At 38.4% G+C, this 23,865-nt stretch overlaps 1 non-coding gene across 1 annotated transcript; it reads right to left on the bottom strand.

Annotated features, from left to right (window-relative positions):
* Positions 1-913: 913 nt before the first annotated feature.
* Positions 914-1,020, bottom strand: LOC120076950 (small nucleolar RNA R71). The gene has a single exon (XR_005481695.1). It is a non-coding gene; the product is annotated as a small nucleolar RNA R71 (small nucleolar RNA).
* Between the last annotated feature and the right edge of the window lie 22,845 nt (positions 1,021-23,865).

Here is a 23,865-nt window from a genome sequence, read left to right as displayed (position 1 = left end):
TTCACCACATACTCATCGCATCTTCTGTTTTATCAACTCTTTTTTAAACTCCGCCGTATTTGTTTATTTTTATTACCGCATACAACAATCCAGACAACTATTTGATTATTTGGTAACCGCAAAGTCTTCTTGAAAATTACCACCGCAAACTGTTTTCCCAAGTCCCTGAGTTCGACCCTGGACTTACCAGGAAACTCAGTGGGGTTTATACTTGGATTCCACTGAGAAAGCTTGTTGCTCAACGTATTTCCATCACCGTATTTCATCCATAATTTCACCTCATAAAATAACGCATCAAGTTTTTGGCATCGTTGCCGGGGACTTTGGCAAATCAGTGTGCTAACAGTAATTTCTCTAATTTCTTTGCAGCTCTCAATCTCTGGCGAATTACAACTCAGAGATTGAGTGGATGTTCAAAAGGAGATTAAGAGACAGCCGCCAACCACAACAACCAGATAAAGATGATATGGCGGAGCAGCCTGGAAACGGAGCACCAAACGAAAACAACGTCATGGTGAATCCAATTCTACTGGCAAACAATCGCAATAGGCCCATTCGGGATTATGTATTGCCAAACCTCTACGATTTCTCTCTAGGAATCATGAGGCTTGCCCTTGATGGAAGCCGATTCGAAATGAAATCGGTGATGCTGCAGATGATCCAGACTGCAGGACAATTTGGAGGATGGCGTGGCGAGGACCTGCACGCCTACCTCCGAAGCTTCATAGACATCTGCAACACTTTTGTGTTCCCGAATATCTCTGTTGAAGAAGTTCGACTAACTCTGTTTCCATTTTCTTTGTGTGATCAGGCAAGAAATTGGGCATATTCTTTCGAACCGAGAGAGATAACCTTGTGGGAACAAGTCATCAAAAAGATTATGAAGAAGTATTTTCCACCAACCGAGAATGCCAGGAGAAGGAAATTAATAACTAATTTTGAACAAGAAAATGACGAATCGCTCAATGATGCTTGGGCGAGGTTTAAGCGGCTAGTAAGAGATTGTCCACATAATGGCTTACCAAACTGCCTACAGATGGAGATTTTTTACCAAGGACTGAACCCTGCTTCGCAGACCGCTGCCAATGCGGCAGCAGTTGGTTGTCTGCTTGACAAAACATATGAGGATGCTAAGAGTATCCTTGATTGCATCTCTAAAAATCACGAGGATTGGATAGAGAGAATCAGAGATTGAGAATACAATAGGTCCATTGCATCCCTACAAACCAGATGACTGCGAGGATGAGTTTGATTCAAGGCATCACAATTAATAACACTGGAGAGAAGAAAGGGCAGGTCAACGCAATTGCTCAAACGACCGCAAGTTGTGTCATTTGTGGAGACTCTCATTCGATGGAGGAATGCCCAGCAAATCCGCAGTCAGTATGCTTCATAAAGAATAATCCCTATTCCGATACATACAACCTCGGGTGGAGAAACCACCCAAATTTTTCATGGAAAAATCAACAACAAAACTTCCAACCAATGGTGCAAAAAGGAAGGCCACCTGGATTTTTCCCGCAAACAAACGGTCCAATGCATAACCAAGCTAGCAGCTCACAAACACCGCAATCTTCGCCCTTAGAGAGCTTGTTGAAGCAGTACATTCAGAAGAACGAATAAGTGCTTTAGAAGCAAGCAACGAATTTGAAATCTCGAAATTCAGCTGGGACAAATTGCGGGCGAGCTGAAAAATAGACCGCAAGGAGCGCTGCAGAGCTCAACTAAGCTTCCTCACAATGCTGAGGGTACAGGGAAGGAATAATGCTTAGCAGACTCTTTGCTAAGTGACAAAATGACTACGGAAGTAAGGGAGGAACCCATTATGACCAATTTGAATGTGGTGACAACCGAAGACCCGTTGACTTATAATTCGAAAAAGCCTGAGAAAATGAACCCTGAAGTTTCGTCCACCCTCAAGCCTTCAGAACATGAGATAGAAGAAATCTAGCTACCACCAGTTCCACAAAGATTGAAAGAGAAACAAAATGATGAAGACAAGGTCACGACAATGGCAATAATGCAAATTTTATGATCCCACCAAAAAGGTGCGACCCAGGAATCTTCACAGTACCATACTCCATTGGAGGGGTCTACAGTGGCCAAGCACTATGTGATCTTGGGGTGAGCATAAACATAATGCCACTATCAATCTTCAAACAGTTGAATATTGGCACACTCACGCCCATGATAGAGACTCTTCTACTTGTGGACGGGTCCCGAATACATCCTGAAGGAGAGTTGAAAAATGCCACAATCTCAATTGATAAATTCATCTTGCTGGCAGACTTCCTCATTTTGGGTTATAAAACGGACGAAGATGCACCCATCATATTGAGACAATCATTCCTTTCGACCTGTCGCGCTCAAATTGATGTGCGAAAGGGGGAGATTGTGTTGAACATTAACAGGGAAAAGCTCCGGATTAAGACAGTCAAGATTCCAGAGGACACAAGGAAAAGAAGAACAAGTCGTCATGGACGTGAAAAGCCCAGCTTGGAATAAACAGTCCCTGAGCTACTATATGACTCAACCTCATCAGGGACGCAACTCTTTTGAATATCCTTTTTCCTGCATTAATACTTCATGAACTTTCATCATCTTGTTATTATCTATTATCGCAATCACTTTGTTATTATTGTTTATCTATCTGCATTTTTCTTTTTTTAAAAAAAAAATGCGATCGTGCTGAACGATTGTGGTAAAAGATTTTGTTTTGTTTAAAATCATTTGACCCTCTCATTGTTTTTTATGCAAAGGATCAAGGTACACGATTGAGAAGGCGCTGCACGAAGACACAACTACTTCATTCCGTCACCGCAATCCAAAAGAAGACGATCACCGCAAAGCAAGATGCGTCAACAAACAATGCGGGTGATAGCAAAAATTTCGGGGGTTGTATTCTTCCTTGACTTTATTCCAAATTTTGCACTATTGCATCGCATTTTAATTTTGAAAGTCTTATCACCACATCCTCTTTAATTACCGCAATCATTCAACATTGATAAATTTAGTAAGTCACCACATGCATTCTCTTTGCCAATTATGATTTCAATGATGAAACACATGCTTCTATTTTTTTGTATACACTAGAGTCAACTTAATCTTAGAAAAGTCACCTCATGAAATATTTCTAGAAGTTAGAGGTCTGCTAGCTTTCTTTCAAAATAACTCTTTACCAAACTTCCTAAGAACATTGCATGACTTCTTTCAATCTTTTGGCAATGAGGACATTACCGTATTTTAAATTTGGGGGTGAGGTATTTATTTTCGACCTTTTTTTTTTAGCTTTATGAAAAAAAAAAGAGCAAAATTTTGAGAATAACAACTCCACTGTCAACATAATGGGGAAACCCATGTTGATAAGAGTTAAGTTATGAAGGGCACTTACCCGTAGTTGGATGTCCGCATGACACACGTGGGGGCAAGCCAAAATGAAAGTAAGTCGCCAGGATCAATGCATAAATAAATGACCGCAACTCTACTGCTGAATAGGTATGAGTTTAGTCTAAGAAAGAGCACCTTGCTCGTAGTTGGATGTCCGCATGACACACGTAAGGACAAGCCAAAACGAAGGCGAGGCACTTGGATCACCGTAAGGTTAAAGGAAAATAACAATGTCAAAAATATGCAAGGATAAAAATCATTTAACACCTCAATGAAAAAAAGTTTTTTTTAAAATAAACCATGCGATGTCCCGAAATTTAGTAAAGTCCTTTTGAAGGTTAAACTTTCGGTCCCTAGATCTTAGAAATATTTTAAGAGGAGACTTGAATAAGAATTGAGGAAATTATGGTATATAGGATTTTAATGAAGTATCCTTGAGAAATCTAGGAAAAGAGATTTGCAGTCGACTTTCTAAAGGAAATTTTAGCTTATGCTTGAGGACAAACATTGTTTAAATTTGGGGGGTGTGATAACGGGCAGAAATGCACGTTATTATAGTGCTAAGTTATTAAACAATGAAGGTTTGCATTGATAAAATATGTTAGATTGCATCCAAAAAGCATTGAGTTCATAACCTTGCGGTCGCATGCGTTCATTGCATAGAAATAGTTAATTTTTTGTATTTTTATGCAGAATATGCATTAATGCAAGGCAGAAAGCGCGATGACAAGAAATCAATGGACGAGTGCAGCATTACCGCAAGGCTTTGCGGAGATTTGTGCTCACGAACATCTGCTCAAGAAGGATTTCCGCATAAAGCCAGCGTAACTTGGTGGGCGCATCTGGGTGAAAAGCATAATTAATCACGATGGGAAAGAAAGCTGATGGGTCGAATCCAAATTAAGTTGACAAGCCGCTAACGATAACAAGTACACTCAGCTTTTTGGTGACAAATATTCGGTGGATCAGTCAGAGAATTAAAGCAATCCCATCTGTGCAATCATAAGAGAGAAGCCGCCTTCACCCCGAAGCTCTATAAATATAGAAGGCAACCTTCAGAAAAGGGGTTCAACTAGTTCAGCAAGTTCGGATACTTAGAGAATTTTTCCCTTAAATAGCCTTGTTCTTAGTTTTTCTTTTGTTTTAAGGAGGAGCGAGAGAAGGGAAGAGATGTTGGAAGATCGCTAAGGGCAACTCGAGAGAGAACCCGGAGGCATGGAAAAGTAGAGAGTGGGTCGACTCTCGCGAGACGAGATTATCTTTTGAACAGAGTAGAAAAGACAGTGCAAAAGCCTTGGTAAGCAAGAGATTGCTACCAGTCTCTTTATTCTCTTCTTGTATTGTTATTTTGTATTTCAACTCTATATCTATACAATGGAATTTCTTTATCTACATCTGTTCACTCTCTTAGCATGCATGAGTAGCTAAACTTATCAAATGGGTTGAGAAGAACTAAGCTAACATGACCTAGGATCTTCATTGCATGCGATTATCTTATTTTATGTTGTGCCCAACACCCCTTTAGAGCTACTTGAGAGTCTAAAGAAAGAACCTAAGACTTGAGAGAGCTAGGTTAGATTCTAAACTCGAGAGAGCAAGATTAGATCTGCATAAGCAAGAAATAGGGACTTAAAGATAAGCTCTGTTTGTCAACATCCATCGCATACACCCTAAAGATAGGTATGATATTATGTGGTCGCCTTATTTGTGTGTGTATCATTTTATCATCGCATAAATAAGAATAAAGGCTTATGTGTAGGTCCTACATACTCATCGCATATATCGCATGCGTTCTAGCATTAGAAGCCGTAGCATTCGCGTCGAGAGATGGTTTACTATTGTATGTGTGTTGCATGGTCGCATAACATGAACGCATCCTAGGAAGTATTAGTCGAACCCTTCTCAACCCATTCACCGCATACTCATCGCATCTTCCGTTTAATCAACTATTTTCGAAACTCCGCCACATTTGTTTATTTTTATTACCGCATACAACAATCCAGACAACTATTTGATTATTTGGTTACCGCAAAGTCTTCTTGAAAATTATCACCGCAAACTGTTTTTCCAAGCCCCTGAGTCGACCCTAGACTTACTAGGAAACACGGTGGGGTTTATACTTGGATTCCACTAAGAAAGCTTGTTGCTCAATGTATTTCCATCACCGCATTTCATCCATGATTTCACCTCATAAAATAATGCATCAATTATTTAAGCCATGAAATATCCGAATGAAGAATACCTCAATGAATCCGACAATGAACCAAGTTTGAATAAAGAAGAAAAGTCTGAAGATGAAAATGAAGATATGGATGCGACCACATCCATAGTAGCATGCAATACGATCACAGGAAAAACAACCAAAGAAGATGAGATGATCGTATCCAAAGAAGATAAGCTGACAGTGAATGAAGAAAGAAAAACAATAAAACCATCCTTAGAACAATCACCAATAATAGAGCTGAAGACCCTTCCTAACCACCCAAAGTATGCGTTTTTGGGGCAGAATGAAAAGCTACATGTAATCATTTCCTATGCACTAAATGAAGACCAAGAAAATGCGCTGCTAAGCATTCTGAGAAAGTATGTAAAAGTAATTGGCTGGATGCTTGCAAACATTAGAGGAATCAGCCCCGCATACTGCATGCATAGGATTCGTCTCGAAGAGAATCACAAAGGATCGATCGAACATCAGCGCAGACTCAACCCTATGATGAAGGAGGTTGTAAAGAAGGAGATAATCAAGTGGTTAGATGCGAGCATCATCTATCCAATAGCCGACAGCACATGGGTCAACCCCGTGCAATGCGTGCCGAAGAAAGGAGGGATGACGGTAGTCCCTAATGAAAATAACGAACTGACACCAATAAAAACCGTCACCGGTGGCGGATTTGCATGGACTACCACAAGTTAAATGCGACAACAAAGAAGGATCATTTCCCTTTGCCTTTTATCGACCAAATGCTAGATCGCCAAGCTGGAAATGATTTCTACTGCTTCTTGGATGGATATGCCAGTTATAACCAGATCATGATTGCTCCTGAAGATCAAGAAAAAACTACATTCACCTGCCCGTATGGAACATTTGCGTTTCGACCCATGCTGTTCGGCCTTTGCAATGCGCCGAGCATTTTCCAAAGGTGTATGATGGCCATCTTTTCCGAGTATCTCAAAGACTCTGTAGAAATTTTCATGGACGACTTCTCTGTGTATGGGCAAACATACGAAGTCTGTCTCAACAACCTGGAGAAGATATTGAAAAGATGTGAAGAGACGAACCTCGTGCTTAATTGGGAGAAATGCCATTTCATGGTGAAGGAAGGAATTGTGCTTGGGCACAAGGTCTCCAAGGATGGGTTGGAGGTGGACAAGGCAAAAATTGAGGCGATTAAAAAGCTCCCACCTCCAATGAATGTAAAGGCTTTCGGGAGCTTCTTGGGATATGTTGGCTTTTATAGACATTTTGTCAAAGACTTTTCAAAGATTGCACAACCATTAAGTGCGTTGATGGAGGCAGATAGAAAGTTTAACTTCGATGACAAATTCCTCAACGCATTCACGATTTTGAAGAACATATTAATAACCGCACATGTGTTGATCGCACTAGACTGGACACAGCCCTTTGAATTAATGTGCGACACAAGCGATTATGCGATGAAAGCAGTGCTGGCGCAGAAGAAGAAAACAATGCTATACGTCATCGCATATGCTAGTAAAACCTTGAATCCTGCTCAAACAAACTACACCACCACAAAAAAAAGAACTACTTGCGGTGATATTTGCGTTGGAAAAATTCAGAGCTTATTTGCTGGGAACTAAAGTACTCATTCACACTGACCACTCGGCGATAAAATATTTGATGACAAAGAAAGACGCGAAGCCGAGATTGATTAGATGGGTTCTCCTCCTCTAGGAATTCAATATGGAAATTATTGATCACAAAGGGACGGAGAACCAGGTTGCAAACCATCTATCCAGATTAAAAAATCCAGAAGTTGACCACAACCAGTCAGAGGTGAGCACAACGTTCCCAGACGAGCAGCTATTTAAGATTGAAGAATTACCTAGTACACGGACGTGGTAAATTTTCTGGTTTGTGAGTAGTTTCCCGAAGATTATACCGACCACCAAAAGAGGTGGCTCAGACATGAATGCAGATCATATTATTGGGATGAGCCAAATCTTTATAAGAGGGGGTCAAACCAGATTCTGCGCCTGTATGTACCAGATGCTACTCACCAATGCATATTATCACAATGTCATGACTTGCCATATGGAGGGCACTTTGGAGGCCAGCGCACAACAGCAAAAGTATTACAAAGTCGGTACTATTGGCCAACACTATTCAAGGATGCACGAGACTATGCGATGAAGTGTGACCGGTGCCAATGCACGGGTAATATTTCATGGAAGCATGCCATGCCCATGAACATCATTTTAGAACTAGAATTGTTCGACGTCTAGGATATTGACTTCATGGGACCATTCCCACCATTGAATGGTCACAAATATATTCTGTTAGCCGTCGACTACGTTTCTAAGTGGGTAGAAGCGGTAGCATGCGCTGCAAGCGATGCGGCGGTAGTCTCCAAGTTCATGAAGAAAAATATTTTCACTTATTTTGGCACTCCACGTGCCATAATAAGTGACGAAGGCTCTCACTTTGTCAATCACATCGTCAAAAATTTACTGCTCAAATATAATATCCTCCATAAAGTGGTCGCCGCATACCATCCACAGATGAATGGTCAAGCTGAAGTGTCCAATCTGGAAATCAAGCTGATATTAGAGAAGGTGGTAAAGCCTTCACGAAAAGATTGGGCAATAAAGCTGAACGACGCACTGTGGACATACAAAACCGCTTATAAGACACCCATAGGCATGTCTCTGTATGCACTGGTGTTTGGTAAGGCATGCCATTTACCACTTGAGCTGGAGCACAAAGCGATGTGGGCGGTGAAAAAGCTTAACTTCGACTTAAAGGCAGCAGGGGAAGCAAGAAAACTCATGTTGGTTGAGCTTGATGAGTGGAGAACGCAAGCTTATGAAAATTCCAAATCTTACAAAGAACGAGCAAAATGTTGGCATGACAAACAGCTATGCGGGAAGAATCTCCACGTCGGACAAAAGGTCTTACTTTTCAATTCGCGGCTATGGCTCTTTCCTAGAAAATTAAAGTCACGCTGGTCCGGACCCTTTATAATCAAAGAAGTATGGTCGCATGGTGCGGTCGAGCTGTGATGCGTTATTTTATGCGGTGAAATAATGTAAGGAATTACAGTAATGGAAAATGCATTGTGCAACAAGTTTTCTCAGCAGGACACAAGTATAAATCCTACTAAGTTTCCTGGTAAGTCCAGGGTCGAACTCAGGGACTAAGGAAAATAGTATGCGGCAATAATTTTTAGGTTACTTTGCGGTAACCAATAAATCAAAGAGTTGTTGGGTTGATGTTTACAGTATAAATGTATGCGGTGGAGTTAAGAAAAGAGTTAATGATACAAAAGATGCGATGAATATGAGGGGAACGGGTTGAGAAGGGGTTCAGCTAACACTTCTTAGGATTGAGTTCATGTTATGTGATCATGCTACACGTATACAATAGCAAATCATCTCTCAATGCAAATGCTACGGCTTCTAGTTTTAGAACGCATGCGATATATGCAATGATGTCTATAGGACCTACACATAAGCCTCTATTTTTGTCTATGCGATGACAATTGATACTCACACATACAAGGCGACCGCATAATACCATAACCTATCTCTAGGATGCATGCGAAACATGTTGACAAACAGAGCTTATCTCTAAGTCTCTATCTCTTGCTTATGTAGATCTAATCTTGTTCTCTCGAGTCTAAATTCTAACCTAGCTTTCTCAAGTCTTAGGTTCTTTCTTTAGACTCTCTCTCGAATAGCTCTAAAGGGGTGATGGGCGCAACATAAGACAAGATGATCGCATGCAATGAAAATCCTAGGTCATGTTAGCTAAGTTTTCTCAACCCACTCGATAGATTTAGCTACTCATGCATGCTTTTAAGAGAGTGAACAGATGTAGATAAGCAAGTTCCATTTTATAGATATATAATTGAAATAAAGAATAACAATGTGGAATAAGAATAAAGAGCCTAGTAGCAATCTCTTGCTTCCCAAGGCTTTTACATTGTTCTTCTTTACTCTGCTAAAAAAATAATCTTGCTCTCGCAAGAGTCGACCCTCTCTCTGTTTTTCCACGCCTTCTGGGTTTTCTCTCGAGTTGACCAGAGCGATCTTCCGGCATCTCTTCCCTTCTCTCGCTCCGCCTTCTAAGTATAAGAAAACTATGAACAAGGCTACTTCTATCTATGGAGAAAATTATCTAACTGAACGCATTCCTTTACTGAAGGCGGCCTCTGGTATTTATAAAGCTTCGAGGTGAAAGGTCTCTTCTCTCTTATGATTGCAATGACATTATATCTCTGTCTGATGCGCCGAATATTTGTCACCGAAAAGTTGAGTGTACTTGCTACAGTAGATTGTTAACGGGTTGCCATCTTAATTCAGAATCGACCGTCATCAGCTTTCTATCCCATCATGATTTATTACGCTTTTCACCCAGATGTGCCCACCATGATGCGCCGGCTCTATGCGGCAACCTTCTTGAGAAGATAATCGCGAGCGCAAATGATCGCATAGCCTTGCGTTAACGCAATCTCTTAATGCGCTCAGCCATTGATTTCTTTGGATCGCATTTTTCGCCTTGCGTCAATGCATATTCTGCACAAAAATACATAAGTCAACTGTTTTAATGTGATGGACGCTTGCGATCGCCATATTGTGAACTTAATGCTTTTGGATGCAATATTGTATATTTTTATCAACGCAATCCTGCATTGTTTTATAACTTAGCACTGTAATAACATGCATTTCTGCCCGTTATCAAGCTGAATAATGAGGAAGGGACCCGCACGTTCAAGGTTAACGAGCAAAGAGTCAAGATATATTGCAGAGGTGATTTTCATTGGGAAAAAACCTCTGTAGACCTAAGAAATCCGAAATGAAGAAAAATCGAATCGCCTCTGCGATGGCATGCGACAGAAAATCATCAGGGGCGTAAGTATTTTGGAATATCCTTCTCTTACCAATGATTAATGAACTCTCACTACTCTTCTGTTATTTCAATTATCGTTTATTTGTCTTTACAAAAAAAATGGAGAAAATTTTTGTTCACTTTGTTCTTTTTTTCATTATTTGACTCTCTCAATGTTTTCTTTGCAACGATCATGGTGAACGATTGCGGAGGCGTTACACAAAGACGCAACTAGCTTATTCCACCACTGCAATCGAAGAGAATAGTTCGCCGTAAAGAATGATGCGTTCACAAATAATGCGGGCGACAAAACAAATTTGGGGGTTGTATCTTTCCTTGACTTTATTTATTCTAAATTTTTCACTATCGCATCGCATTTTAACTTTGATCATTTTAGCATCGCATCCTCTTTGGTCAGCACAATCATTTAACATTGATTAATTTAGTAAGTCACCGAATTATTTCGCTTTGCCAATTATGATTTCAATGATGAAACACATGCCTCTATTTTTTCGTATATACTAGAGTCAACTTAATTTTAAGACAGTCAACTCATGAAATATTTCTAGAAGTTAGTAGTCTGCTAGCTTTCTTTCAAACTGACTTTTTACGAAACTTTCTAAGAGCATCGCATGACTTCTTTCAATCTTTCAGCAATGGGGACATTGTTGTGTTTTAAATTTTGGGGTGCAGTATTCATTTTCGACCTTGCTATTTTTAGGTTCTTAAAAAAATCATAACGTTGCGATCGGATCCTACTCGTAGTTGGATGTTCGCATGACACACGTGGGGACAAGCCAAAATGAAGGTAGGAATCGTGACCAACGCATAAATAAATTATCGTAACTCCGCTACCAAATGGGCATGAGTTTAGACTGAGAAAGAGCGCCTTGCTCGTTGTTGGATGTTTGCATGACACCCATGAGGGCAAGCCAAAACAAAGGCTAGGCACTTGGATCAGCGCATGGTAATAGAAAAAAAATATATCTAAAATACGCAAGGATAAAAATCATTTGAAAACACCCCAGTTGGAAAAGTTTTTTTATGAAATAAATCATGCGATGTCCCGGAATCTAGTAAAGTCTCTTTGAAGGTTAAACTTGTGGTCGCTAAATTTTATAAATATTTTAAGAGGCCTGGATAAAAATTAAGGATATTTGGTACACAGGATTTGAATAAGTCATCCTTGAGAAATTTAGGAAAGAGAAGGCGGTCAATTTTCTAAAGAAAATATTTCGTTTATGCTTGAGGACAAATATTGTTTAAATTTGGGGGTGTGATAACGGGCAAAAATGCACGTTAAATATTACAGCGAAAAGTTATAAAATAATGGAGGATTGTGATGGTTAAAACATATAATATTGCGTCCAAAAGCATTAAGTTCACAACATTGCGATCGCATGCGTCTATCACATTAAAACAGCTAACTTGTGTATTTTTGTGCAGAAAAATACATTGACGCAAGGCGGAATGCGATCTAAAGAAATTAACGTCCGAGCGCATTAAGAGAATGCGACCGCAAGGCTATGCGATCATTTGCGCTCGCGAAAATCTGCTCAAAAAGGTGGCCGCATAGAGCCAGTGCATCAAGGTGGGCACATCTGGGTGAAAGCTTAATAAATCACGATGGGACAGAAAGTTGATGACGGTTGATTCCAAATTAAGTTGACAAGTCGTTAAAGACATACTGTAGCAAGTACACTCAACCTTTCGGTGACAAATATTCAACGCATCAGATAGAGAATTAATGTCATCCCATTAGTGCAATCATATGAGAGAAAAAGCTCTTCACCCTGGAGCTCTATAAATATCCAATGCCAATTTACTCGACAACTAAAATCCCTTGGACGCAATATGTGATGCATGTTCTTAGGGTATGCGTTGATAAGCATGTGTCGATGGTCATGCATTGGAATGACTATGCGTTAATGAATGTATCCGATGACCATGCATTTTGTCACAAGTTTTCTTGCACTCACGGCAAGTATAATGCAAACGCAAGTTTCTCGGGTGATCCGAGGTCGAACTCAGAGACTTGTAGCAAAATGACTGCGGTAATGTGCATGCGGTAGTTGAATAAAAGAATGGATGGGAAGATTTCTAAGTTAACACTGCTCTTACTCCTAGCTAACAGACAACGCAATGAGAATGTGCATGAGAAGTAGAGACACGACAACTCTTGACATGAAACAAATGAATGGAAAAATAGATAAAATGTGGCGATTTTTTCATTGCACTACTTAAGAGTGACTGCAAGGGCAACCTTAGTCAACGTAAGCCATGCGATCATGCTACACACACTTGAGCCTAACTCTAGGACGTATGCGGTGTATCTGCGATATTTCCGGGAAGCCTATGCCTGCCTAAACCTCTATAACCCACTCACGAGCTCTCATCGCATGAGCGTGATAGCCGCATACCACCTTATCCTTCTTCCTGGATGCATGCAATATCCTATCCATAAGGTGCATACGCTGTGTGATAGCAAACGAAGCTTATTCCTAAGTTCCTCATTCTTGCTTATGCATTCCAATCCGCTCTCTCGAGTCTTAGATTTGGATTTTAGACTACTCTTCCAAGTATGCCTAAGTGATGAATGATGCGCTCATAAGACAAGGTAACCGCATAAACTTGGTTGACACAAGATTATTCCTATCTTTAGTGAACAATGCATACATTGCTTAATGTGACCAACCACTTACCCTCTCGGGCAGTTGGTTTTTGCTGACTTTACTCATAGACAAGTATTGCATTGGCCTATAGACAGGCGTTGCTACAGCTTCACACTAAGCAAATAAGATTTACTCATACACTCATGCAACGCACACCTCTCTGTGGTTTGCTACATGTTTCATATCCCTAATCCACATGACTAAGTATACGATACTCAAGCAATCTCACTAAGTGATGCAATGAAAGTTAAAGATGTTAAGTAAAGAAGATGGAGATGGAGTCGAAGGAGACATAGAAATGCATTGAACACATCATGTATTAATTTCTTAATCACAAAATGTAATACAATACAATATAAGAAAAGAAGGGAAAATGAAATGACAGGCTGGAGACAATGACTTGCTTCCAGTGGATGTGCATCAAGGCTATCGGTGGTGCCATGGAAGGGTGGTGGAGCTGACTCTCCCGAGATCTAGCTCCGGTCGAAGGGTCTGGTTGTCACTCAGAATGGATGAAGAAGGTGAAGAACTCTCAAGCTTCCTCTCACGCATTTTTCTGGATCGCAGGGAAAACCCTGGGTTGTAGGGGTAATCCCCAAACAAGTTAGAATTCTGCTCATCAGCTTCTTTATATAGAGCCTGGATTGCCGACAGCATTAATGGACTGCTCTGATTCCGACATTCGGCGTGTTTAGTTCTTTGTAAACCTCTGCTGCCAACGGCGTGGTAGGTGAAATGTCAACATCATCTTTTGATTTTCTAGAGCTAGATGCGTTGATGTATTCATTCCACCAACCTTGTGTTGACTCATTTACCATGCATTATCGTGTAGCCACAATCATGTAGTGACCGCATTCACTTAATACCGCAACTCTACACGATGACCGCAATTTCTTAACGAGCGCAACTCCCATGCGATGGATGCATGCGGTTGATTACCCCAACATCCATGCGTTGATCGAACGCGTTCGCCTTTGTGATGGAGAGTTTTTCCACATGCGGTCGTCTATGCGGTGGTCTGATTTCCGCGTTTGCGTCCACTTCCTGCGTTAGCTACAAAAATAGACAATTGAACGCATAATAATGGGTTAGCTGAGATTCTTAATGCTGAACACTGCAAGCTCAATTTCTCATGAATTTCTAACATAATTACCGCATATTCTGCTTAACAATCCTCATAATTCTAAGTACAAGGCCTAAAATGACATGCATTTCGGCATGTCATCACACCCCCAAACTTAAAATCATGCTTGTCCTCAAGCATGCGTTATACTCAAGAAATTCTAACTCACCGTCTTACTTTCATTTGTGATGACCAGCTTCTCAGAATATAATTTACACATACCTCTGACCATCATCGCAATGCTCTCCTCCACTTTGGCTGCTTCTTCAAAAAGATATTTTCTAGGTTTATATTCGGCAAGCATTCGCTCAAAAACTTTTTACTCATTCACCGCAACTTTGTGTTTAACTTTTGAGAATGCGTTCGTTCAAAATACTTCAAAACTTTGCAATGACTTATTCAAATGCGGCATTGAACCTGGTTAAGTTCTTCGTTTTGGCTTACCCCGACGTGTGTCATGCGGGCATCCAACTTTGGTTGTGTTCCATATTCAACTCAACTCCTGTCTCGCTTGATTTGGCTTGCGCTGGACAGAGGAGTTGTGCTTATGCATTGATCCTGGCCACTCACTTTCGTTTTGGCTTGCCCCCACATGTGTCATGCGGACATCCAACTACGAGTAAGTGCCTTTCACAACTTAACTCTTATCAACATGGGTTTCCCCATTGCATTGATAATGGAGTTATTATTCTAAAAAATTCTCTTCACTTTTTTTTTTCAAATGATCGCAAAGCAATGAACACAATTCTCCAAGACCGCTGCCACCCCCAAATTTAGAGGTTGGTAGCGTTCTTACCGCAAAGCTAAAAACAAAATCAACAGGAATGTGGTAAAAAACGTTTGAGCAAAGGTTTGCACAAAATAAGACTTAAGACTTTCAAAATTTGAAGAAGCTATAAAAGTAAGGAGTGCCTTGCGATGATTAATTAGAAGATGCGGTGAATTATACGTACCATCATAGAAACATCGCAAAACAACGCAATCGGGAAAGGAAGAATTTCAAAAGGATAAGGAATATAAGATAAGAAGAAAAGAACCTTAGGCGGAATAAAGCATGTGATCATGCATTGGAATCCACACGATCGAAGCCATGCGTTGAAGGATGAAAGGAATTCTTCCATTGTACTACGCACCGAGGAGACTTATTGTCGCACCTGCAAGGAACAATCGCACCACAACAAAAGAAGCAACCATATATCCAAAATAACAATAAAATAAAAGTAACCTAAACTAAGAAAGCATAGTAAAGATAGAGTAGAAGATGTCCCTGTAAGGATAGGAGTGTTGTCACCGCAAGGAGTCTTCCATGCAGAAGATAGCTCTCGTTGCCTTGACCATTGGAACTTCCAGCAATTGTCGGGCTCATGTTGGCCACCATGTGTTTAGAATTACCTTCAGCTCTTGCAACTGATTGCCCTTCTACCTTGGGGTCAATACTAGCTTTCGGTGCATCGCCTACACTTCAACATTGTTTGCAGCCTGGTCGCACAAGCTACAATACTCCCAAGATAAAAAGGTTGCCTGCAAAGACACAAAACTCAACAAACAATTAGCTGCCAAGTCCTCGGTAACGATGCCAAAAACTTGATGACACGAAATTCGATGTCAATTTACTCGATAACTAAAATACCTTAGACGCAATATGCGATGCATGTTCTTAGGGTATGTGTTGATAGGAATGCATCGATGGTCATGCGTTGGAATGACTATGCGTTAATGAATGTATCCGATGACCATGCGTCCTGTCACAAGTTTTCTTACACTCACGCCAAGTATAACGCGAACGCAAGTTTCTCGGGTGATTTGAGGTCGAACTCAGGGACTTGTAGCAAAATGAATGCGGTTAATGTGCATGCGACGGTTGAATAAAAGAATGGATGGGAAGGTTTCTAAGTTAACACTACTTTTACTCCTAGCTAACAGACAACGCAATGAGAATATGCATGAGAGGTAGAGACACGACAACTCTTGACATGAAACAAATGCATGGGAAAATAGATAAAATGCGGAGATGTTTTCATTGTAGTACTTAAGAGTGACCGCAAGGGCAACCTTAATCAACGTAAGCCATGCGATCATGCTACACACACTTGAGCCTAACTCTAGGATGTATGCGGTGTATCTGCGATATTGCCAGGAAGCCTATGCCTGCCTAAACCACCATAACCCGTACACGAGCTCTCGTTGTATGAGTGTGATAGCCGCATACCATCTTATCCTACTTTCTGGATGCATACAATATCCTATCCGTAGGGTGCATACGCTGTGTGACAGCAAATGGAGCTTATTCCTAAGTTACCCATTCTTACTTATGTGTTCCAATCCGCTCTCCCGAGTCTTAGATTTGGATTTTAGACTACTCTTCCAAGTATGCCTAAGTGATGAATGATGTGCTCATAAGACAAGGTAACCGCATAAACTTGGTTGATGCAAGATTATTCCTATCTTTAGTGAACAATGCATACATTGCTTAATGCGACCAACCACTTACCCTCTCGGGCAGTTGGTTATTGCTGACTTTACTCATACACAAGCATTGCGTTGGCCTATAGACAAGCGTTGCTACAGCTTCACACTAAGTAAATAAGGTTTACTCACACACTCACGCAATGCACACCTCTCAGTGGTTTGCTACATGCTTCATATCCCTAATCCACATGACTAAGTATGCGATACTCAAGCAATCTCACTGAGTGATGCAATGAAAGTTAAAGATGTTAAGTAAAGAAGATGGAGATGTAGAAATGCATTGAACACATCATGTATTAATTCCTTAATCATAAAATGTAATACAATACAATATAAGAGAAGAAGGGAAAATGAAATGACCGGCTGGAAGTAATGACTTGCTTCCAGCGGATGTGCGTCAAGGCTGCTGGTGGTGCCATGGAAGGGTGGTGGAGCTGACTCTCCCAAGATCTAGCTCCATTCGAAGGCTCCAGTCGTCACTCAGAATAGATGAAGGAGGTGAAGAACTCTGAAGCTTCCTCTCACGCATTTGTCTGGATCATAGGGAAAATCCTGGGTTGCAGGGATAATCCCCGGACAAGTGGGAATTCTGCTCATCGGCTTCTTTATATAGAGCCTGGATTGCCGACAACATTAATGGACTACTCTTATTCTAACATTCGGCGCGTTTAGTCCCTTCTAAACCTCTGCTGCCAACGGCATGGTAGGTGAAATGTCAACATCATCTTTTGATTTTCTCGAGGTTGATGTGTTGATGAGTTCATTCCACCAACCTTGCGTTGACCCCTTTACCATGCGTTATCATATAGCCGCAATCATGTAATGACTGTATTCACTTAATACCGAAACTCTACACGATGACCGCAATCGCTTGACGAGCGCAACTCCTATGCGATGGACGCATGCGGCTGATTATCGCAACGTCCATGCATTGATCGAACGCGTTCGCCTTTGTGATGGAGAGTTTCTCCGCATGCGGTCGTCTATGTGGTGGTCCAATTTTGCGTTTGCGTCCACTTCCTGCGTTAGCTACAAAAATAGACAATTGAACGCATAATAACGCATAATAATAGGTTAGTTGAGATTCTTAATGCTGAATGTCGCAAGCTCAATTTCTCGTGAATTCCTAACATAATTGCCGCATATTCTGCTTAACAGCCCTCATAATTCTAAGTAAAAGGCCTAAGATGACATACATTTTGGCATGTCATCAGTGAGCTCGGAAGAGTGTCGAGAAGCCTAGAAAATAGAGAGAGGGCCAACTCTTGCAGAAGCAAGAACATCTTTTGGGCATAGAGATAACACAATGTAAAAGCCTTGGGAAGCAAGGAATTGCTACCAGGCTCCCTACCCTTATTTTCCATTGTCATTTTGTACTCTGAACCTATTTATAAAATTGCATCTTTATATCTGTTCACTCTCTTTACATTACGCATGAGTAGATAAATCTGTTGAATGGGTTGAGAAGCACTTAGCTAGCATAACCTGGGATCTTCATTTTATGTGATCATCTTGTATTATGTATGCGTCATTCGTCCATTAGAGATACTCGGGAGGGTAGTCTAAGGATAGAATCAGGGCTTGGAAAAGTCAGATTAGAATCTAGGCTCAGGAAAGTCAGATTAGAAACGCGTAATCAAGAGATAGAAGCTTAAGAATAAGTTTTGTTTGCTATTAACGCATCGCATGCACCCTAGAGATAGGATATGATTGTATGTGGTCACCTTGTCCTTGTGTGCATCTTGCATCATCGCATAGGCAAGAAGTAGAGACTTAAGAATAAGCTCTATAGACATTATCGCATTCATCGCATGCATCCTAAAATTAGGAGCTATTGCATTTGCATTGGAAAATGAACTATTGTTGCATGAGTGTAGCATGATCGCATAGCTTGAACGCATTCTCAGGGAACGCTAGTTAAAGACCTTCTCAACCCGTTCCTCCGCATACTCAGTGTATCTGTTGCATAATTACTCTTTCCTCAAATCCACCTCATACTTTTTATACCTTAAACAACAAACCAACCAACACCTTGATTTATTTGTTACCGCAAAGTGATCTAAAATTACCATCGCATACTGTTTTCCTTAGTCCCTGTGTTCGACCCTAGGCTTACCAGGCAACTCAGTAGGATTTATATTTGGGTCTTACAAGAAAACTTGCATGCACAACGCATTTTCCACCATTGCATTCCTTACCATTATTTCATTGCATAAAATAACGCATCAATACTCGATCCTCGGTGCACGATGATGCAATTCTCGATGCTCAATGTTGGATGTCCTTTACTTGATAGTTCATACTCGATGGAAAATGAATAAGAAGAAATTCGATGACTCGATGACTCGATGGTTGAATACTTGATAACCCTTATTAGATGGTATTTGACAGTATTTTGCTAAATACTCGATGCTCAATGTTGGATGTCCTTTACTCGATGCCATTCTGGTGTTTACTCGATTCTCTTCAATTTGTTGATTTTCTTGGTTATTTTGGATCTTTTTGACCCGATTTTCTTGTAATGACTCCTAAACGCCTCGGGGAACATTTTACCTACAAAATTATCATTTAAAGCAAATAATCAACACAATTATGGGGGAATTAACATAGAAAATATACATCCTTGAAAGACCTAACAAAACACCCCCCAACTTAAAGTTTATTGTTTATACATTTAAACTAGAAATATGCATACATTCAAGTAAAAACATGAATTGTTTATTGTTTATTTAAAGTTTCATTCTTTTATTCAAGATTGACAAATTCAAGTTGATACATTTTCATCTTCACATCCTAATGGTCTATACATTCAAGTATTTTGTACACAATGAATTGATTGTCATTTCTTTTCTCAACAATCGAGGAAGTAAGGATATAAGCAAGCATTCATAAATTCAAAGTTTTGCTAACAAAAGGTTGAAGTTTATTTTCAAAAGAAATGGTCTTTTTCTTGCAAAATCATAAAAGAAAAGACTACCTAGTTTTAATTTACTTAAAGGCCTAAACTAATAGAAAGAAGACATCCAACTTTCAATTCCTCTTTGCCCTACACTGGCCTGGTTATCGGCCTATGATATACCTAACTTATATTGGATAGAGGCAATTCTAATACAAGGGTGCCTTTTTTTAAAAAAAAAAACTCACACACACAAAACGTAAATGACATTTCTTTTACTTAAAGGGATAGCTTCACACTTGCACCACCGGGAACCTATCACTCTTTTCTTCCAGGCCCTAATAGAAACACGATAAAGGTAGCTCTTTTCACCTCTACCCATGTACACACACACACACACGCGTTAGTGAAGGTTATTTTATTTTGGTTATTTCAATTCGCAAGCTTGCTTTTTTTTTTTTTTTTTTTTGTGTGTGCTAGCAATTTTTTATACACTAAACCCTTTTTATTCCTCTATGTCCAGACTTGCCTCTAAAACAAGATGGTTGTTCTTAAACCAAAGTTTGTCCTATCAGGGTAACAAAGAAAATTAAGTAGATATGACATTTCTAACAATTTAAAGGTCTAAATAAATCTAAAGACTAAATATTCGATTTTTTTCATGAAATTAAAAGGAAAAGAAAGTTTCTTTTGAAAAATGAGTTTCAAATTTTTGTTTGAAAAACTTTGAAGGTCTAAAATTTTGTTTGTATCCTTACTTGAAAGAGTGCGTCTTCAAAATTTCATCAATAAGAATCAAGAGATTTTGTAAAAACAAATGATGCATAGAAGCAAAATGAATGAGATTCTTGAATGTGCAAACATGAATTTATTCAATTATGAATTTATTGCATTCAAGGCAAAAATGGTCTTTTGAAGAATAAAGAATTCAATAGACATGTTTTTCAAAGAATAAAACTTATACCATCGAGATGAATCAGACCCTTAAATTTATTCAAATATATCAGCGCAAAATCACAAAATCTATGTAATCAATCTAAGTAATCAACAATCTATTAATCTCGAGCTCAGATGCTCAAGGATTCCAGACATGCAAAAAAAAAAAAAATTGTGAGGCTATCTTTAAAGCTAGTCAAAGAATAACAAAAACATGCAATGTTTACCCACCCCCAACTTAAAGATGGAACATTATCCTCAATGTTTAATAAGCAAATGAATTCAAGAAACAAAAGAGAAGGTATGTAGAGGGAAACTTCGCTGGTTTTGTTGTTGAGAGAGAATTTCCTTTCTTTTGTTTTTTTTTAATTTGAGAGCTCCGTTTTTTTTATTATTATTGAGTAAATCATCTACAAAGAAAAATAAAATAATCAATTATTCTATTTATTTACAATGCTAAAAGTAAGAAAGAAAGAAAAATGAGAAATGAGAAAAGCAAGAAAAAATGAAAATGAAAAGAAAGAGAAAGAAAAGAAAATTTGTCCTATTTTTGCAAATTTCTAGTGTCGTTTATGTTAGGATATACAAACATGCAATGGAAGCAAACATAATCAATAAGCACTCTAATTGCATTTAATCTGAGTTTTAAAAGCATGCTTTGATAGAAAATCAGAAGAGGATTTCTTAACAACATACCTTTGATGAATTCTCCCAACTTCAAGTTACTCTTCACGTGATTCCAACTCTAATTCAGCAGTGAACCACCAAGAGATCTTCTCTACTATTCTCAGCCTTGAATTTGAGTGGTGGAACTCCAATTAGAGTGAATTTGTGATGGGTGTATGTGTCGATTTTTTGGTGAAGCTGAATTTCTGCAGCAGTCTTCTAAAGAACTCAGAAATTCACCCTTCCAATCTTTAATTTTAGAACTTTTATACACAAAGTGCATGCAAGCACCAACAACTTGATGAAGAAGTGGTATTTACGTGTAAATTTGGGAGGACCACCTCCTACTTGATATAAATGTGGGAAGAACCCACTCAAACCAAGTTTTTATTTTTTCCAATTTCAAATTTTAATCAATTCTAAAATTAACTAAACTTTTATTTAATTAATTCATAATTAATTAAATCTAAAACATCAAAATTCAATTTCTTAAATTGAATTGAAATTTAACATTAATTTGATTTTTAATTAAAAAAATTTAATTAATTAAATAATTTAATATTAAATATTAAATTAATCACACACCCCATTTAAAACATGAATCCTATTCATATAATTAATATTTAAATCAATATTTAAATATTATAAACTCTCCAATTTCGTTTACTTTTAATAAATTAAATGTTAATTATATCAAATATAATTATACAAATCCTTATTTGAATTTGAACTTATTCAAAATCAAACCTTAATTTCAATTTGAACATTTTCAAGTTGAAATTCAATTTGAACAATTCAAATTGATATCAATCCAAATTCACTCAATTTATTAATTCAAAGTGTTCATGTTTTATGAGCTAATTGAGGGACCTTATAGACCTACAAATCATGAACTCTAACGATTTAAGATTAATTGGCTAAAACTCTTTAAACCAAATTAATCAGTATTCGTTAATTATCAAGTCATACCACTATAGTTCGATAGCTGCACTCTCCTCACTATAGATATATTTGTATCCACTTGGTATAACCATAATTAGTAAGTCGACCCTTCACAAGTTGTTCGTAATAACGACTGGATCAATACTGTTGGGAATGGCCTAAACTTGCAGTTCGTAAATGTTGTTAACATATTCTATTTATCAATAAAAATATTGTTCAGTTTTTTATTCAATAAATTACTATTGATATTGCATCCTTCTATGAAAATACAAGAAACAAATCGATGGCTATAACATGAATACTTTAACTATTATTTGGTGACATAAAAATGGATCAAGTTTTAGTATATAGCCAAAATGATCTATAAGTATACAGATGAGATTGGGTATCTCATCCTAGTGACACGATTGGATGCAGCCCATTTTGTATACTAATACAATGATGTGATCCAAAACTCATTCATGTAGAAACATGTGAGTGGGGCATCCTATGCAATGAGTTTACATAAGACCGGACCTCAAAATAGTCACTTTTCTTTATAACAACCATTTACTATTAAAATTGACTATCTCAAACTCAATGACCTATAGTAACTCGATCTTAATCCTGAGCTAACTATGAACTCCTGTTTATTTGGGATTATTCTTTGATCTACATAGGTGAGAGTTGTCCAATAGCACTACTCAATAAGCCTCCCATTTTAGGGATAAGATCGGATAGATAGTTGGGAACATAACTTTGCAATATGGAATTCACTCCTACTCGATTTAGGGTTAGTAGATGTGTTGTTCTCTTAAGCGTTGATGTCTTGTCTTGAACAACAGGGCCTCACCCTCTCATGGAAGAGAGGGTTATGATTTATAAGTTGGACTATAAATCAATTGTTCAATGGAGAGTCAGTGGGAGCTTAAGGAGCAAAATGTGTTTACAGGGGTAAAACGATAATCTTTGACCCAGCTGTAAATACAAACAACCTGTGAAGGATTGACTTACCGATTATGGTTAAAATAGACAAAAATATATCTACAGTGAGAAGAGTGCAACTATCGAGCTATAGTGGAATGTCTTGGTAGTTAACAAGTAGTGATTAATTCGGTTTAAAGAGTTTAGTCAATTAATTACAAGTCGTTGGAGATCATGATATGTAGGTCCATAAGTTCCCTCTACTAGCTCGTAATTTGGATTAGTAAATTGAGTAATCTTGATAAGTTTTGAAATTAAAGTGTAGAATTTGAAATGTTCAAATTCAATTAGGGTTTCAACTTATTGTATTCGAAACAATTAAAATGTTTAATTTTATCGAAATTAAACGAAATTGGAGAAACGATTAATGTTTAAAATATGATTTAAATATTAATTGTATAATATTAATTTCATTATTAATTTAATATTAGATATTAAATTAACAAAATTAATTAAAAGGTTTAATTAATTAGTTTTATTTAAAAATTAATTAATTCAATTAATTTTATAAAACTAATAAATGAAATGAAATAAGTTTAATATAAAAAGTGGTTTTAGAAATTATTTTTTGAAAAAATCTTTTGAAAATCATTTTTCAAAGTGGAGATTTCCAAAATGTTGGAAATCTCCACTATGTATTGAACTTCCTTATTCACAACTCCAATTTCTCCATGAAGTAGGAGCTTCCCTTCATGTAAGCCATGAATTTGCATAGAGAAAGCTCTATAAATTGAAGTTCTGA

The sequence above is a fragment of the Benincasa hispida genome, chromosome 4 (genome assembly GCF_027475165.1).
Source record: "Benincasa hispida cultivar pf3 chromosome 4, pf3_genome.v1.1, whole genome shotgun sequence".
NCBI lineage: Eukaryota > Viridiplantae > Streptophyta > Magnoliopsida > Cucurbitales > Cucurbitaceae > Benincasa > Benincasa hispida.
Note: the sequence above shows the minus strand (reverse complement) of the source record. Positions and strands in the feature narration are given on the sequence as shown.